The sequence below is a fragment of the Pelophylax lessonae genome (assembly GCF_965119305.1).
Source record: "Pelophylax lessonae genome assembly, chromosome: 7".
NCBI lineage: Eukaryota > Metazoa > Chordata > Amphibia > Anura > Ranidae > Pelophylax > Pelophylax lessonae.
In genome coordinates this window covers 211,776,270-211,788,639 of record NC_138774.1, presented here as the reverse complement: position 1 = coordinate 211,788,639, position 12,370 = coordinate 211,776,270, and positions in this window count along the sequence as shown.

Genomic DNA, 12,370 nt, shown 5'->3' with positions numbered 1-12,370 from the left:
CTGACAGTACCCCTCTCCACCGGGGCGGGAGGGCTGTCGACCGATACGGACGCCGTGACTCATGGTCTTTGGCGTTTCGGCGAGACGTTTAACTCGCGTGGACAGTCCTTTAATGGGACTTTGTCGCGGCCGACCCAGCGCGGAGCTATGGCCTGCACGCGCTCGTAGGCTGAACTGGGGTGACCACCGGATCTCAACATCCAGCCCGTCGCCCAGTTCAGCTTTCTTGCTTGAAGATCTCACAGGAACACTGGAGAAAAAAAGCTGTCTAAAAAAAAATCCTTTAAGAAAAAATTCTTGCCAGGACCTAAGATCCCAGCAAGGTGTCTAGGTCCTTACTCCTAACTAGACAGAAAATAACTGATTTGCTGAGGCAGAGAGAGAGAGGATATACCCTCTGGGACTGCCCCTAGGGTGTGGCCAGAGCTTTTTAATTTCCTGTCTAGTCCTGCTCCTGCGGAGGTAACATAACCCGAAGGTGGTGTATCACCGAGGACTACGTCTGTCGATGAGCGCTAGAGAAATATGCACATCCCCTACTTTATTCTCTAGGACCTCTGCTTAAAAAAAAAAAAAAATATATATATATATATTTAATGTTTGGGGGTTTTAAAAGATAAGTTCACTTTTTAGAGAAAAATAATAAAAGCACATTTTTTTGCAGGTTTAAAAAAAACGGAATTTTTGGAAAATCTTACCGTAAAATTCCTTTCTCTGAGTCCTCCGACAGTCGCCGCCCCCTTCCAAGTCCTCACCAATGGGTATTGACCTTTGCTCCTTAGGAGTAGCTAGGCAACAAGAATTGTTAATACAAAAGCTTTTAGCATAGACACACCCCTAGGGGCTGTCCCCTCAGTCAATACCTCCCTGCACCAGCATTCCCAACTCAGTTTGGTAGCATAGCAGTAAGAGTACACAAAAACCCCAAAAGAGGGGCGGGGGCGGCGACTGTCGGAGGACTCAGAGAAAGGAATTTTACGGTAATATTTTACAAAAATTCTGTTTTCTCTTACGTCCTCCGACAGTCGCCGCCCCCTTCCAAGTCCTCACCAATGGGACGTCCCAAAGCAGTGTAGACATGAGGGGTGGGAGACGCAACCGTAGAAAGGCAACGCAGTACCCACATCAGAGAAAGGAACCTTACCACAGTAAGAGAACCAACTGGGCAACAGGAAAACGTGCTCAACAGGAGCAACAACCCAGGAAAACAAGTAACCCAGGGGTAAAACACCCCAATAACCAAGGGCCCACAAAAACAAGGGTCCCTAAGAAACTGCCGCACTGAGAACTTTACGGCCAAAGGAGGCATCCGCCGATGCCTGAACACCCACCTTATAGAATTTTGAGAAGGTGTGAACGGACGACCAAGTCGCCGCCTTACACACCTGGGCCACAGAAGCCTGATGACGGTAAGCCCAAGACGTACTCAAAGACCTGGTAGAGTGCGCCTTCACAGGGAAGGGAGGAACCTTCTACTTCAAGACATAGGCTTGTTCAATGATCTGTCTGATCCATTTGGCGATGGTCGCAGCCGACGCCGCCATGCCCTTCCGAGGTCCCTCAGGAAGGACAAAGAGGGAATCCGACTTGCGAAAAGATTCAGTAGACGACAGGTAAACCCTGATCGCCCGGACAACATCCAAGGAATGTAAGGCAATCTCCTTCGGATGCTTAGGCTTCGCGCATAGCGAAGGCAAGACAATGTCTTCATTTAGGTGAAATTCCGAGATCCTTTTCAGCAGAAAAGATGGGTTAGGCCGCAGGAGCACCTTATACTTGTGGACCACCAGGTAGGGAGAGTTGCAGGACAAAGCCGCCAGCTCCGACACCCTGCGAGCCAAAGTGATCGCCACCAAGAAGGCAACCTTCTTGGATAACACAGAGACAACGAGATCTCCCTGATCTTTTCAAAGGGAGCCCGTTGCAACACGGACAGAACCAAGTTCAAGTCCCATGGAGGTAAAGGTTCCCTCCTAGGAGGGGCCAAATGTCGCACCCCCTGAACAAAGGTGCTAACCAATGAATTAGACGCCACAGGGCGTTGAAAGAGAACGGCCAGCGCAGAAATCTGACCCTTAATCGTGGCCAACGCCAAACGCTGGTCCACTCCCATTTGAAGGAAAGCCAACACTCTCGACACCGAGTATGAGCGAAGGGAATACCCCCTGGACTAACACCAGGCAAAATACGCTTTCCAAGTACGGTAGTAAATCTTCCCCGAAGAGGCTATTCTAGCCTTGATCAAAGTGGGAATGACCTCAGGGGAGAGACCCCTATCCTTCAGGATCTGGCTTTCAACAGCCAGGCCGTTAAAGCCAGTGACTGTAAAGCAGGATGGAATATCGGCCCTTGAGACAGGAGGTCTTCTCGAAGCGGCAGGCGCCACGGAGCATCGACTGCCAGATTTACGAGGTCTGTGTACCAAGACCGGCGAGGCCAGTCCGGTGCCACCAGAATCACCGTGTGCGGTTCCGAGGCTAACCTGTGAAGAAGCCTGGACAGCAGTTGAATCGGTGAAAAGGCATACATCAGACGATACTGATGCCAGGGCACCACTAACGCGTCTGAGGCGTCTGCCCGAGGATCGCGCGTCCTTGCCACGAACCTTTCCACCTTGTTGTTCAGACGAGACGCGAACAGGTCCACATCCGGGGAACCCCACTTCGCGCACAACATCTGGAAGACATCCGGGTGAAGGGACCATTCTCCCTGGTCCAGGGTCTGGCGACTCAGATAGTCCGCCTGCCAGTTCTCCACCCCCGGAATGTGAACTGCCGTTATCGCCGGGACGTGCGTCTCGGCCCAAGACAGAATGTCGGCTACTTCCCGAGCCGCTCGGGCACTCCTGGTGCCCCCTTGGTGGTTGATGTAGGCCACCGCGGTGGCATTGTCCGTCTGAGCCCGAACTGGACGGCCTCGAAGCCGGTCCGTCCAGCTCAGAAGGCAAAGCTTTATCGCCCTCAATTCCAGAATGTTGATCGGAAGGGATGATGACTCCTTCCCCGACCAAGTTCCCTGGGCGGACAGAACGCCCAGAACACCACCCCAGCCCGTCAGGCTGGCATCCGTGGTGAGCACCGTCCACGATAATGGACGAAAAGACTTGCCCCCCGACACCGCCGGGGACTGGAGCCACCACAGAAGATCCCTTCTGGTGCTGTGGCTCAACGAGATCCGCAGATCCAAGGATTGCAGCCGCCGGTCCCACTCGGCAAGAATCTCCGCTTGAAGACCCCGCGTGTGAAACTGGGCAAAGGGGATCGCCTCGAAAGACGAGACCATTAAACCTAGACATCTCATGCATGTCCGGAGAGACGAGTGCCGGTTGTCCCTGAGGGACCTGACCTCGTCCTGAAGAGTCCGAAGCTTGTCCTCCGGCAGGAAGACCTTCGCTTGGACAGAGTCCAGAATCATTCCCAGGTAAGGAAGATGAACCGAAGGACACAGAGTCGACTTCGGAACGTTTATAGACCAACCGAACTCCTGCAGTGTCCGCATCGTGGTGGACAGGTCGGTCACCAGGTTCTGACTGGCGTTTGACCTTATCAGGATATCGTCCAGATACCCCAAGACAGCAATGCCCTGTGCTCGTAACAGGGCCAGAACCGGCGCAAGCACTTTGGTAAAAACCCGCGGAGCCGAAGCGAGACCGAAAGGTAACGCCACGAATTGGTAGTGATCCTCCGCAATGGCAAATCGAAGGTACCTCTGGTGACCCTCGAAAATGGGGATGTGTAGGTACGCATCCTTCAGATCGATGGAGGCCATGAATTCCCCCGGACTCAGGGCAGCCACCACTGAGCGCAGAGATTCCATGCGGAACTTGCGAACCCGCACAAAGCGGTTCAGAGCATACAAGTCCAGAATCGGAAGCACCTTGCCCTCCTTTCTGGGCACAGTGAACAGATTGGAGTAAAACCCCCGAAATCTGTCCCGATGAGGCACCGGGACCACCACCCCCTGGGCCCGCAGGTCCTGCACCGCCAGGTGCAGATCCTGCAAGCGCTCCGGAGACAGCTGAAGATTTGAGGGAAAAAATCTGCCCGCCGGCTGAGAGAGAAATTCGATCTTGTAACCAGATCGAACGATTTCCTGAACCCATCTGTCCCGAATGCGGGCCGGCCAAGGATGTAGAAAACCGCGCAGACGTCCTCCCACCCCAGAAACGGGTGAGGGCGCCCCTTCAGGCGGAAGTTGTATGGGAAGTTGAACCGGACTGGCCGGACTTCTGCTTCCCCGCCCACGGCTTCTTCTGGTAGCCTTGGCCTTTGAAGGGCTTGCCCTTGGACTGCGACCAAAAGGCACGAAAGGACCCCTGAGAGGGCCTAGACGAGGAATTCCGTTTTCCACGGAAAGACTTATGCTTGTGAGACTGGGGCAGGAGAGTACTCTTGCCCCCCGTAACCCCTTTTATCAGGGTATCCAAAGCCTCGCCAAAAAGGCGAGATCCCGCGTAGGGAAAATCCGCCAGTGTCTTGCGAGAAGATTGGTCGACGATTCAGTATCGCCACGCTGGACAGGCGCGCAGCCAAGGGAGCTAAATTCAAGTCCGCATCGCACAAGTACATGACACCCTGATGGATCTGGTCCACCATAGCCAACGTGGTAGGCGAAACTGAATCAGCCACCAAGGTGCGCCTGAGCATCTTGGTCCATTTAGCAACAGCCTGTGCCGCCATAATGGAAGCAAAAATAGGCTTCAGCATAGAACCAGCCACCATATAGGCATGACGGGCAAGAGACTCTATTCTCCTGTCCGTAGGGTCCCGGGAAAACCGGGGGTATCCTCAGAAGGCACCGCAGTAGCTTTGTTCAAAATGGCCACCGCGTGATCCACCTGAGGCGCCACACACGAACGCTCGTCAGTGGAAGGCGCAAACGGATAAAGCAGTTTAAACTTATTCGGCACAGTAAAGGGCTTCTTTAAATTGCACCACTGTTCATTAACCGTATGGTGAAATTCAGCAGGGCAGGGAAAAACCTGCACTGATTTGCGAGCCCTCTGTGTCCCAAAAGAGGACACCCTAGCAGGAGGAGTAGGCTCATCCTCCAGGTGCAAGGTATCCTTTATGGAAGCAATCAGCTCATTCATGAGTGCAAACTCTTCAGGGGAGCCAGGGGGAGAAACATCAACCCCCTCCACCTCAGCCTCCCCCTCGGACCCCAGAAGGTCCAAAGATGAGCGGGACCCCGAGAAGGGTACGCCAGCCACAGCAGCCACATCGCCCTCTGAATCAGAGGAAACTGACACCCTGGCCCTTTTTGCGGATCATTCAGCCATCAGCATCTGCACCTGAGACACTAAGGAAGCCACTACAGTGGTCAGATCGGCCCCCTCGGGGGGTGCAGCAGCCCCCTGGTCCCCCACCAGGGCGGGGGGAAACTTGCTATCCTGAGAATCCATGCCCCAGTACAGAAAAGTAATAAAGGTACTGGCCCTTTAATACCACGGCGAGCGCAGCCCACCGCACACTGCTGTATGCACCGACCCCGCAGGGATAGATAACACTGAGCAAGGAATGACAGGACAAGAAGGTAAAAACCTGGAGAGAGCACACCAGACTGCTGCCACCGATCGCTGTTCCCAGAGAGAGAGGAAGTGATGCAATCCTGGCTGACTGATATAGCCTATGAAGGCTCCGGCAAAATGGCCGCTCGGCTGGGGAAGAAGGCTACAGTAAAATGGCGCCGCCACGTGCATGGACGAGTACCGCCCGCCAAAATGGCGGCGCATGGCGCCAAAACACGGCGCTGTACAGGGACAGGCAAAGAAAAAATGGCGGATCGCCGCACACACACATGTCTGCACACAAAACTGCACCCAGAGCATAATAAACAGCAGAGCAGGATGGCCCCCCCTCGCAGCCCACAGGCAGAGCAGCCACACAGGGATCTGACAGGGAGCCCGCAGTTACACAGACATGGGGGGTACTACACAGCCACAGACTGACACCCACACAGAAGGTCCCCACACAGAAGGTGCTTACCGTACCAGATGGCGTGGGGAGCCGTCTCCAGCGACAAACCGCTATCAAGGCAGACAGGGAGTGCCGCAGCCAGGACGCTTGTGGACCGCAGTCATGGCGTCCAGTGAGGTACCCACCTCACAGGCAGCATCCCAGCAGCGAACAGGGATGGGTCGTTCAATGTGCCAGGGTAAAACCTAAGCTGAACGCTCGATGGCAGGCTGGGGATCCATCTGGCTCTCAGCCCTGGGATCCAGGGCGGCCAGTCCGAGACCCAGCTCCGCATTACGATTCTTCATTTGAAGATCCCTAAACTAAGGCTGACAAAATAACAGCTAGTAAGGAAAAGTGAAAAATACATGAAATAAAATCAAATAAAGGTTAGAAGGCTGAGACTGAGCCCCAGCACAGGAAAGCCAGCTACTCCTAAGCTAGGCAAGATCAAACTGAGTTGGGAATGCTGGTGCAGGGAGGTATTGACTGAGGGGACAGCCCCTAGGGGTGTGTCTATGCTAAAAGCTTTTGTATTAACAATTCTTGTTGCCTAGCTACTCCTACGGAGCAAAGGTCAATACCCATTGGTGAGGACTTGGAAGGGGGCGGCGACTGTCGGAGGACGTAAGAGAAATGTGCATTTATTTATTTATTTTTTTGGAGCCTGTAAAGCATTGCAACAGCAATCAGCAGATCGCTGATGCTATGCAGGTCTCCAACAGATCTGTCAGTGTATCTGTGTGCCCGTACAGGCAAAACTATACAATCTGACAGAAAGAGCGCCGTGGTAGTTCATAGAAAACTACAAGCCAACAGCCACAAAGGCTGCCAGACCTTGTAGTTTTCCATTATAAGACACTGTGAATGAGTAACGCGGCTGAAACCCTGCTCTGCCATCTTTTTTTTTACATTTTGACAGCTAGCAGGTCGGGGGGTAGATCCCCCGCTGTCAGATTGGGGAGGTGCGGGGGACTGGTCTGTTTGTAACATGATACATCCTGAATATGGGTGTAACCTGTTACGAAAAGGTGAACTTATCCTTTAAGTAGTTTTCTAGCTAAAAAAAACAAAAAATGCTGATTTTTACATGTAGGAGAGGAACGTCAGAATTAGCTCAGACTGGAACTGGTTAATAGTACTTTACAGTACACAGGATCTTAGTCTTATGCCATGGGATGTCCAAAAGCAAAACAGCTGAGGGATGGGCAACACAGCAAACACCAACAGGTCCATGTAACAGAAGGCTAGAAAACTCAGAGGCAATCTGAAGCACCATATACCCAAAAATGGCATCAGAAGATGCCTGAATATCCATCTGGTAATACTTCAGTGTGAACAGAAGACCGGGTGGCAGTCTAATCTAGAGAACAGATGCCTCATGCTGAAGAGTCCATGAAGCATTGACAGATCTGGTAGTGTGCGCAATAAAAGAAAAGGTAAGACATTTATCCTTAACAGAGATGTATAGTAACTAAGTAGAACTACTTCACTACTGTACTTAAGTACCGAAAGGCGGTATCTGTACTTTCCTGGAGTAGAATTTTTTTCTCCTACTTCCACTTTTACTTCACTACATTTTTTCAATGATTTCAATACTTCTACTCCAATATTTTTTTTTGTGCTGCATAGTTACTCGTTACTATTATAAAAATTACCACTGCCAGAACAGTAGATGGCAGGTTTCATGAAGCTCAAAACATGTGTATTATCAGCGCATACGAAAATAAATGCTACTGTATGTATAAATAAAAGCTGCATTTTAAATAATAAAAAACAATATGATGTTCAAACTTTTGACTTCTTTCTTTATTAACTACATACCACAGTACTTGTACTTTTACTTTCAGTACTTGAGTAGCACTTTTTTTTTTTCAAAACTACTGGTACTTTTACTTTCAGTGCTTGAGTAGCAAAATTTAAAAAGAAAACTACTTGCAATACTTAAGTACAAAAAATGTTGAATACTTTAGTACTTCTACTCAAGTCACTTTTTGATTGAGCACTTGTACTTTTACTCAAGTATGGCTTTCGAGTACTTTATACAACTCTGTCCTTAAAGGATAAGTCCACTCTAATGCCCCGTACACGTGCCGATTATCTGCAGACTTTTGTCTGCAGACTTACCTTTTCTATGTAGTGCAAGGGCCTGCCGGATTGCATACAAATTGAAAGTGTTTAGGTTTGACCTCATATTATATGGTTTTGGTAAGTCTGCAGACAAAAGTCTGCAGATAATCTGCACGTGTGTATGGGGCATAACACTAAAATCTCTACATCTACAGGCATCCATGATCTAAGACTAACCTATCTAGCTCTGTAAAGAAGAAATCGCCTAAATATCTTTTCTGAAGCAGATCTGGTCCGGTCTAACGCTGAGCTGTCAACGGCAGCTTCTCTGTGGAGGTGAGTGCAGAGAGGCAGCCGACAACGGAAGCCCTATAGTAAGTCTTTGGGTGATATAACTTCCCATTCATTTCCCAGCAGTTGTCAGCTGTCTCCTCCAGACCAGAGCGGCTTCAAAAGAAGGTATGTATAGTGATTTTCCTCTTTACAAGGTTAGTTAGTCTTAGATCGTAGAAGCCTGTAGATGTAGAGATTTTAGTGTTAGGGTGGCCTTCCCTTTTAAGACTATAGGCTCGAATGATGACTTGTTCAATCAACCTAAGCAATAATAGAACAAGAGGCAGGAGGATGTCCCCTACAGGGACCCTCAGGAATGACAAGCAGTGACTCTGATTACTTAGTTGGCCTTGCATATCCTTCCTGGTGGGGTAAAAGTATAGTTCCTCAAGGCGCTGCTGCAGAGTCAACTAATACAGAAAGTTGCTAAATGGAAGCTGCAGTGGCTATGAGAAGCTTGCTAAAATATGCAAAAATTAGCAAATAAAAATATTACATAAAATTAAAAAGGTTTACTTTTCCCAGATCAAAGACATCTGTATATCTAAGGGCACAAGCAAAAAAAAAAAACGAAATAGCTGGGAGTGAATTATGCTAAAGCTGTCCTTACAGCTTTTTTTTCTAGTATCCAATCATTTGAAGGCAGCTAAGTGACCCATGGCATAAGGCAAAGATTCTGTCTACTGTATTAGTAATTTGTAGAAATGGCTAATTCCAGTACACTTTCAAAAGCAGCTCTTCAGTCATTTTTTTATCTTTCCATCTATTAAATCTTCTGCCCTTGTTGTTTTAACTTTGGATAGTAAAACATTTTTTTTTCTGCCAATAAATACCTTAAACAGCCCACTTCCTCGTTCTTGTCTGGTAAAAAAAGCCTAGGCTAAGCATCATGCACACAGCTCTCTCTCTCACTCTCGAGTTGCCAGCAAGGAAGGCGGGATGAGTCACAGGAAAGCCAATGAGAGCTGCAGAGCTGGATGAGGGCAAAGATTACAGGAGCCTGCAGCAATCCATATTCATCCAGAAAGGAGATATGTGCAGGCAAGCAGCGGTGTGAATGTGCGTGATATATATATATATATATAGGTGCGGGTGTTGTGTGTAAATCCAGGAAGTGAACAGGCAGCAGCTTCAGCTGCCCACTGTTAAAAATGGCTGCAGTCAGACTTAGTGGAGGGAGATTTATTTTGGCAAGTGCAGAATCACAGTATATATAAAATAATATGCAAAGTGGTTGGAGGGAAGCTTCAGAATGACAAAGATGTTTTTATTACAAATTATGTGAGCAAACTGCAGTTCCTCTACTGTTCGGTGAGAGTGTCTGCCTGTGTTTTAATAACATGATCAGTCTCAGTGCAATGATAATGAACACTGCACTCCAGACTACCCTTTAGATGTGACATTATCTCATAAAAAATGAACATTGCTGAGGTTGTGACTTTCTTTGCAACAACAGGCTGCATGCAATAAAAACAGAACACATGTATTAAAATATGTGATAAATACCAATTACATGTATAATAAAATGCAAACAAGGTGGGTTGTGTTTATAGGTAAAACATCATTAAAACACAGCTCTTGCAAAAACATTTTTGCTTTGATAAATAGGGAAGAGTTAGACCCTCTGTCCTATTTGTTGCTGTCTTTACAGCTGGAAATGACCACAGTGAGCTAGAAGAAAAAAATTCAATATGACAAAGTTTAATCTCCAAAGGCCTTTTTATTATTTAGAAAAAAATATGTTAGTACATATATGATATCCACATTTCCTTCCAAACATCCCTGTAGTAATAAATTCCCCCAGCCAGACATGTCACCAGCACTGTGAGCACTGCCTGCTTGATAATCCCATCCTCTATTTGGCCTATGACCGAGTGCTGGATTTGGCAAAATAAAATCTGAAGAAGGTACCACAATGGCCAGAGAAGCAGCAGAACCGGACCTAAGCAGTGGGGTCCATACGAGGCAGGGAAAATCCAGTCTCACACTAGGTTAAGAAAAACCGTTTCACTATGCTTTGCTGGCTAAATGAATACTGTGCTGCCTCATCAAAGAGCTCCCAAAGGCTTGGGCATATATGAGAGCTGAATCATATCTGAATCGTGGCTGGATGCCCAGTAATTCATATTTGATTCACCTTGATTATGCAAAATTGCATAAGAACTGATGTGTGTATATATATATATACAGGCAGCATAGAGCGAATGTTGCTGTGTGTCTGTCTGACCCATGTGCAGAGTACATACAACTGTCACCAAAGCGGACTACAGGTCTTTATGGTGAATGAATGCTAATGCTCATTTGTACTTTGGTGACCAATGGATGCATGGGAAAAGTCTAAAACGTGTTCAGAGAACAGCAACATGTTAATGTTAAGCTAAGGAATAAACCTTTAAAGTGTGCAGCCTCTAATGCTGAATATTTGGGTTCACTACCTGCTCCACTTAGGTCTTGAGGGAGGCTGTAAAATTCATGTGCTTTGGATAGAGTGGAAGTACCCCATACCCTGCATGCAAATGGTCCTTTCCTAAGCTACACTGGTCACAAAAGACCTTGCCAACTAGACAGCTGCTCCAATGTCATGTACCATGCATCGGAGAATGAGCAAACTTTGGCATGCCTACCTCTCAGATTAAGTAGTTGAGTTGCGGAACTTCCCCATGTACCTCTGTACCAGTACCGGGGGCTCATCATGCTGTTGGCCTTCATAGTACTGAGTCACCCAAGCGAGAAGGCCATTTTGTTGATGGTTTTTTAGGAGCCCTTCATGCATGACTAGCTCTCCTTTTCACTGGTAAGAAGCTAAGTTGTCAATAATAGGGACACTCTTGGAAGGGGAAAAAGATAGCTACCATTTAAGTAGAGGCATCTCTACAATATTTTATTACAGATAAAGCACTTGCACCAATAATTACTTGGGTGCTCATATAGCCAAACACAGTGGCATTACTATTAGCACTTGCTGGATTTTTAGTGGTTAAGTCCTGTCCCTGTGGCTTTATTATTTTTCATGAAATATACCAACAGGCCACTTACCTGAGATAAGTCAGCAGGCACAGAGTGAGATGACTATAACAAGCAGGCATGGACACCCCTTTCACATTTGGCGGAGGGCTGGTTAAATAACAATAAATATTTCCATCCTATCAAGTAAATGAGTGCAATTTGGCAGGTGAGGGACTGAGGGTTAGTGCATAGGATAGATAACCTGTTATAAGAGAAACATGAGAGCTGCCAGTGATGGAGTAATTCGAGGAACCAGAGTCAGAGGTTGGAATTCCTTATCTCTGTATTTGGTCAGAGACTCAATTTATTCTTGACAAAGCATCAGCATGAAAGCCATGCCACCATCATTTAAGAAGAGTTCAGCCTACATTTTTCTCTTATTGCAGGTTTCCTGTAAGCTGTATTCTCGCTTCTAAAACCTAACTACTATGAAATGAAGAAATGCAAATTGTACCACGTACATAAAATCAGCTTTGGCCTCCAGTTTTAGCTGTTCTGGTGAGATCTGGGATATTTGCCCTTGTTTTATAACTGTGCCCCATACTTGAAAGATTTAGACTACTGTAAAAATGACCCTGAAGGTTTGATACTTTCATTAATACGGTTTAAACTTGCGCAGAGCGTCTCATTCACCAGGACCCAAGTGGCTTTATGTTGGATATTAAAAAAGGGGTGATTGGGCAGTTTTTGTCATGATGTGTTTGGACTGAAAAGCAGTCTGACAAGTTTTGGGCTCTGATGTGGAAATATATGTCAATACCTTTAGTTATCTTCTGCTGTGCTCATATTTTGATGTCAGCTGAGGGATCTATAAAGGTTCTCATTCATCCAGGTCATGGCATAGCAGTCACATTCAGCTAGGCCTGTTCTGTAATGTTGAAGACATTTTATCCAATTAGCTTCTTCAGATCTGAAGAAGCTGCTTGATTAAAGTGGAACTATACTGCCTCTGAGCACCACAAATGCTATTTAATTCATTTTTATTATTCAAAGCAAGCTCACCC